The sequence below is a fragment of the Rutidosis leptorrhynchoides genome, chromosome 8, assembly GCF_046630445.1.
Source record: "Rutidosis leptorrhynchoides isolate AG116_Rl617_1_P2 chromosome 8, CSIRO_AGI_Rlap_v1, whole genome shotgun sequence".
Lineage (NCBI taxonomy): Eukaryota > Viridiplantae > Streptophyta > Magnoliopsida > Asterales > Asteraceae > Rutidosis > Rutidosis leptorrhynchoides.
The window spans coordinates 337,422,353-337,429,751 of record NC_092340.1 but is presented as its reverse complement, the minus strand read 5'-3'; the positions used below and the strand labels follow the sequence as shown (position 1 = coordinate 337,429,751).

At 31.3% G+C, this 7,399-nt stretch overlaps 1 long non-coding RNA gene across 1 annotated transcript; it reads left to right on the top strand.

Annotated features, from left to right (window-relative positions):
* The first annotated feature begins 2,833 nt into the window (after positions 1-2,833).
* On the top strand, positions 2,834-3,716 carry LOC139861862 (uncharacterized). Its single transcript, XR_011763982.1, has 3 exons — positions 2,834-2,967; positions 3,065-3,164; positions 3,473-3,716. It is a non-coding gene; the product is annotated as an uncharacterized lncRNA (long non-coding RNA).
* The last annotated feature ends 3,683 nt before the right edge of the window (positions 3,717-7,399 follow it).

Here is a 7,399-nt window from a genome sequence, read left to right as displayed (position 1 = left end):
AATGCACTTCGTTGAAGAACCTATAGAAATCATGGAAGGAGAGGTCAAACAAACGCGTAAAAGCAACATACCTATCATTAAAGTCTGTTGGAATTCGCGTAGAGGCCCCGAATATACCTGGGAACGCAAAGACCATATGAAACGGAAATATCCCCATCTCTTCTCAACTGCTGATGCATCCGAGAAGTCTACCTAAAACTTCGGGACGAAGTTTTTATTAACGGGGAGGTACTATAACAACCCTCACTTTTTGACTTCTGAAATTACTGAAATGACCCTAGGGTTTACTGTCTGACTATACGTATTAATTATTTAAGGGTTGTTATATACACAATCAATTTAACGTTGACCAAATAATAAACTTTTATTCGACACTCACTGCTAATTAAAATTTATGCATTTCAATAATATTATTTATAACTATTAATCTATAAGTAAATAAATAAAAAGTGACATTTATATAAATAATAAAACAATTGGGAACTAAATAAAAATAAATACAAGTCATGAATTAGTAAAAAGAAAATAATACTTATCATGTAGTAAATGTAAAAATAATAATAAACATAATAATAATAATAATAATAATAGTAATAATAATGAGACTAAAGAATCTTAAACAATTACATCCTTATGTTGACTGAAAATAAAGTATAAACTAGTACATCCTTATGTTGACTAATTATAAACTAGTACCACCTTTTGTTGACTAAAAATTATAAAACAAAATAAAATCATTAATTAGAACATCCTTATGTTGACTAACACTCTAATACTTGCACTATATAAACACTCCTAGACTCCTAGTTTCTCATTCACAAATCACACCAAAATCCTCTCTCAAAAACAATCTCTCCCTCTCCCTCTCTTGTGGTATTCGGATCTTCAAACTTGTTCTTCGTGTTCTTCAAGAATCTTCAAGGAGTTCTTCAAGATTTTTAAGGCTTTGATCTTCCATCTTCATCGTGTTCATCTTTTCTTTGTTAATTATCTTGAATCTTCAAAGGTATAACATAAACCCTAAACTATTTACATAAACTTTAATCTTTGTTAGTTCATATTCATATTATAAACTTGTTATTCATAAGTATATACATAAACACTCCTAGATTTATATATACATATATACATGTAAAAAAAAAATATTTTTATGTATATATACGAATTATATATACATATACATATTAAAACCTTAAACCCTAATACTACTTATACTAGTACTTAACATGTATACACTATTACTATTACCAGCACCTATAACCTACTACTTATATTGTAGCACAAAAACATTTTGGGATATGTATTAGAGATGTATAGATCTTCGAACTTTCTTGACGAATGGTTTCTACGAGATTCTAGGCAGAGGGTTTGGATTTCCGATTTAAAGGGTCCTATGGATCAAGCCCCTAGATCTAAATTAGCCATTCGAAGGGAAATGGGTGATTGGAAGCTTATCTAATACGGCAAGTATCCTAAAATGAAAAACACTCATAAAAGTAGAAACTCTCTAGTCATAGAAACTTAGTAAAATAAGAAACTTTCTAAAAATGGAAACTTTATAAAAATAGTAACTTACTAGGAATAGAAACTTAGTAAAACAAACTATACTTAAACATATACTTAAACTTAAACATGGGCAAAACACTTAACTACTCTTAAATGTCAATAGGTTGACTTTCCTGCTCACTCGTTCAACTCTTTATTCCGAGGAATAACTCTCTCTCTACTTACTAAGGTGACTTTCATAGCCCCACTCTTATTGCTATAGCACTTTTTATACTTACTGGGGTGAGACACATGCTGCTTTTATACTTTAAACAACTTAGACACAAGTACGAACCTAAACTGTACTATGACTAGCTTATGCTACTAAGACCCCACAGTGATATTTTTTTAATTGCTTTCAGGATAAGGCATTCTTAATTATTGGGGGTAGGCCTATCGGGAGTAACGTCCCCGATACATTTGATCGTGATGTCTTTGTATTACTTAATAATGATTTAAACATGGTGATAAGGTACTGCCAACTTATCATCGGGGCAACAAAACAAACGTTTAGTCTAAAATATCACGAATCAGTACTACTTTTGGATCTGCGTGATCTACTTTTTGATCCTGCGGGAGATCAACTTTACAACTAAATCTTGTGGTCTAAAAACAACGATAACTACTTTTGTTAAACCTATGAACTTCACTCAACCTTTTTGGTTGACACTTTAGCATGTTTTGTCTCAGGTGCTGTTTGATTCAAGCTTTCTTATCTACTACTTATGTGATGCTACTTGGACTTAGGATCAAGAGATATCGCATTTATTACTTCTGCATATGAACATTTACTTTATCGTTATTTCCATTATTGTAACGACATTTCATTTTCCGCTGCGTACTCAATAAAGTTAAATTTTCTCATTTAGTATTGTTCTCGTATTATAATATGTTGGTTTATTTGATATTAGTAACGTTTCTTCCAGACCCTATTGGGAGGACGTTACAGTAAGTAATCCATTAAAAAGCTAAGAATTGAAGTTTTACCTAACTTCTAACCATGGTTGAATTCACATCCCCTCATGTCGTGACATGTTTGATTTAGCAAAAATGTCTAATACATGAGCTTGGATGCAAAAATGCTGTGATTGTTTCCAAAAATCGTGAGTTAGAGGTCTGTATTCTGATTACACGTATTCTGATTCTGTCCAAGTGAATTTCTTTTTCGTGAGATATGTATAAAATTATAAATGTCGTGACATGTTTCTCTTTGCAGGAACTAAATTCGTTAAAGCAAATGGTAATTAATCCATTAAAATGCTAACGTGTTACCTGGCTTGTAACCATGGTCTAATTCACATCCCCTCATGTTGTTGTTGTTGCTGTTGTTTGTTTGTCTGTTTGATTTAGCAAGAAAATCGAATACATGAGCTTGAATGCAATAATTATGTGATTGTTTCCAGAAATCTACTAGAGTTAGAGGTCAGTAGCTAGCTGCTTCATCCTATATGTCAATTTGTCTTTTATTACATGTATGATGTCTGAGTTATTATCTAACATCTATGTTCTTATTATGTAGACTGTGAAAGTAGTTGAAACAGAGGTAAAAGAAGTGTCTATAACAGAAGGAGATGATGAGAAAGGTTATAATAGTAGCAGAAGAAGGCAGAAAACCATAAGTAAGTGTATAGATTATTTGTCACCCTGAGCAACTTTTGGTTTCATTGATTTCATGTGATATGACCATGTTTAGAATGTTGTTGTATTAATTGCATTTGAATATGTTGACATTATACTTATGTGCTGCCTTTTAAATTGATTTACTTTTAACTTTTTTTTTTTTCAACATTGAATTGATTGATTAATATGGAAATAGGAGTAGAAATTAATCAAAGTTAATTACTTCTTTTTGCAATTGATTGGTTGAATTCTTAAACATGCCAGTTAAATTCTGAAAATGGATTTCCATGTTGTTTGTTGATTTTAGGTTTAGACCCGCCTGCTATAATAAAGATTCAAGATAAGAAAGGTGCTATTTTTGAAGACCAAAAGACTCAGGATATTAGAAAAGGTTCTCGTTCGAGGCCTGTTCGTGAAGCAGCCAAAAAAGTTAAGTCATACAAAGAACTCGATATGAAAGTAAAGATGCGAAGAGAGTAAAGTTTTTCAAACTTGTTGCTACATGAGAGATCTTTATACATGCTTTATAGATCAAGAAATTGACTTGCATCCACTATTACTTCTTAGAAGCCGGGTTGGACTTGTGGCTGTGGGAATATGGTTTCTATTTTTGGCATCTTGGTGAGAAAACTAGGTGAACAAATGATGTATATATCGATGGATATGTACTACTATAGCTACTATATATACTAAGTAAGATTTTGAACAGGATCTTCAAGATTGCTACGATATATACTGATTTTTTAGTTTGAAACCCAAATCCCTAAGTGGAAGGCTGTATAATGATTTGTTCATGTGTCTCGGTTCTGGGTGACCTGTTGTACCCTTTTACAACAACAACAATACCCAATCCCACGAATATGTTGTACCCTTTTAATTGGGGTCAATTTGTATTCATCTGTATATGTTATATTCCATATACAACATATATCCAAAATGTTGTAAAAGCATAAAAAGGGCATTTCTTTGTCCATTAATTCCTTTTCCAAGTAAGACGTGTCTCTTTCTGTATAACACAAACAGAACAGACTATTGAAGATTGCTACTGCATATGCATTTTATAATGTAAACTATAATCTTCAATGACTTGATCAACATTAACTTTAACTGTAACATAATTTACCAAGGCCTTTATATCTAGCTTTTATCGTGGAGATAAATTTCAAATAACGTGTACTGATTTCAGTTGCATCTTTGATTCATTTGTTAGAACACTCTTTTGTCACATAATCCATAGACATTTGACATAAACATTTTATTGCTTTAGTGAATTGTTTTGATCCAATATATTATTAGATTCTCGTTGTTACTTCAGGTATTATTGATGATCGATTTTTTTCATATTTTCTTTCTTTCTTTTTTTGGCAAAATAACGAGAACTATTATAAAAAACGAAAACGTTTTCGAAAAGAAAAGGAATTTAACAAAAGATACAAAAGAGAAGCACTGATGAGGCTCGTACCTAGAAAGTGGCTAGCAACAAACTATCGATATCGACCCTCACCTAAACCAAAACACAAGTCCAACCCAATAAATAACTAAACAAAAGTAACTAGCTACAAAACCAAAATCAAACAACACAACTAGAAAACGAAATAAACGAATACACATACACAATACTAAGCGTACATCAACGAATCACATACACAATACTGGCTATTTCACAAAACAATAAATATTAGAAGAATGCTAACAGAGATGACAAAATAGGCGGGTCGATTATATATGTTATATTAGGATGATTTAAAACACTTTATCTTTATCGCAAGTTGCACAAAGTGTATTTTGTAATGCCTTATCATGAAATTCGTAAATTACCATTGGAATGATAAAAAAAATTATTAGTCTTATTTGTCATATGAATCAGTTATAAGGATGTTAAAGATAAAGTGTTTTAAATCATCCTAATATAACATATTTACTCGACCCGCCTATTTTGTCATCTCTGTTAGCATTCTTCTAATATTTATTGTTTTGTGAAATAGCCAGTAATTTTAGTTTGAAGATCTCAACTACAGATTATACATGAAAATAGATTTAGCTAGGGAACTGATCAAGGGGCAATATTGGACTGCACTTCAAGAGTTTGATCGTCTACGAATAGAATTAGAAGACATACCTCATTAATGTCAATACAGTTGTTAGATTCAAACAAATTATCTTACTAGATTCAAACAAATTATGTTTGGACATCAGATCAACAAGTATGTGAGGAAACTCTTTTAAGAAAAGAAAATAAGTGTTTATTGAGAATGCTTATTAATTTTTGTTTATATGGTTCTTTGGGTAAGTTTATTCATTTGAATAGTGTTATTCTTAGGATTCTTTGGGTAAGTTTATTCATTTGAATAGTGTTATTCTTATAACTCAACTAAACTTCTGTTACTAATGTCAGAGTTAGTTATCTCCATTGTTATAATGCCTTTTATCATACTACTAGAAAAGTCATAAAAAAAGTTGGAAAAAAACATTGTTGATGATCTTTTAAGCCATTAAGTTACTCATAGTTTTGTTTTTAAACATTTTCACATTAAGAAGAAAAAGTGTATACATCGGAGGGTACGTTTTCATTTCAATTCTTATTGAAAGGCGAGTCCTCCACTTCTAGGTATTAATTATGTTATATAGTGTCTACTATTACATTATTTTTTGGTCTTTTGTGATTTTAGCCATTTACATGCAATTTCTCTGCAACATGAAGAAGCAAATATACCAACAACAATAGCTGATTATTAATGTATCCAACATCAGAAACAAAAGGCGGATGACAAAAGGCAGAAGATGTTGTATTAGATATATTTACCATCTACAATCAATTTTATAAAAGTATTTGTTGTGTTTACCCTTACTACAACTTTAATGTCAAGTAATATGTGTTGTTAACCTATTAGCAATTGTTAACAAAATACCAATGCAACGCACAACCCATTAATATTATTGTGTAAATTTCGTAGTAGTACAGTATGTTGATAAAAGTATTTGTTGCCACTTACTGTATGCAGGTACCTGGTATGCAAGCCGCCACATGACACCAAAAAAAGATATGTGTGAAGTGTATCATATTCTTTTTCATGTCTATTGCATATCATATACTACAAAATCAAAGAAAAGATACTAGTACATGAAACCTTATGTTTTACTTTATGGCAACAATTTTTTCTTGACCAATCCCACGAATTCGCGGGTCTTTTCCCGGAGAAATTCGAATTTTTTTTTCATTATGTTTTGAATTATCAAACATATCTTCCTCATTAAACACCAATTTAGGAATTTTGTTCCAACTATTTCTCCATTTCTTTGCAAGGATGCTCGTCCTAACTGCATCTCTTATCGGTACAAGACAAATAATGGTTTCTATTATGTTTTGAGGGAGGCCACTGATTATATCCGAAGAAGAATCACTAGGTTCCATCTCAGCAAGATGAGAAATAATCCTGAAAAATTATTTTATAATCCATTATGTTTAATACACACAATATAAACAAAATACAACACTCGAGGAGCAAGCGATTCACATATATGTCAGCCCTACGCAAAATTGGGAACGATATCATAGTACCAACAAACAAACTTTACTGGTACCAATCTTCATATAAGAAAATCAGTTCTACTACAGTGAGGTTCACTACGTTATACAATTTTGGATAAACCAGGCATTTAGTTTAGACGAAGTTGCTAAAATCACCCATTTGAGTTTGAGTTCATTTCAGTTTTCGGTTTGGGATTAAACTTGTACAAAACAGATATACTAACAATTCAGCCTGGTTTCCGGACGGAATTCAGTTAGTTTATTTCAACTTTTCTTCAAAGTACAGACCGGTTCCGTAGAGTGTGACAACCCGAAAATTTCCGATCAAATTTAAACTTTAATCTTTATATGTTTCCGACACGATAAGCAAAGTTTGTTAAGTTAAATCTCAAGAATGTTAAACTGTGTTCATACATTCATTTAACCTCAACCAGGTTTCAATGATTCACGAACTATTATATGAACGGATATGATTATATATGTATATGTGTATATACTATAACTTGGAGACGTTAACGAAGTATTAGACGTATAATACTTTACATAAACGTATTTGTTTCAATATGGTTATCGGTGAAATTATAAGATAATATCAAATGATCGATTTATCGGATACATTGTATGATTACGAGTCTCTGTTGAGAGGTCCACTTTGATTTAAGAAATCTTTTTTTTAACGGTATTCGGAATAAATGGTAAAGTGAT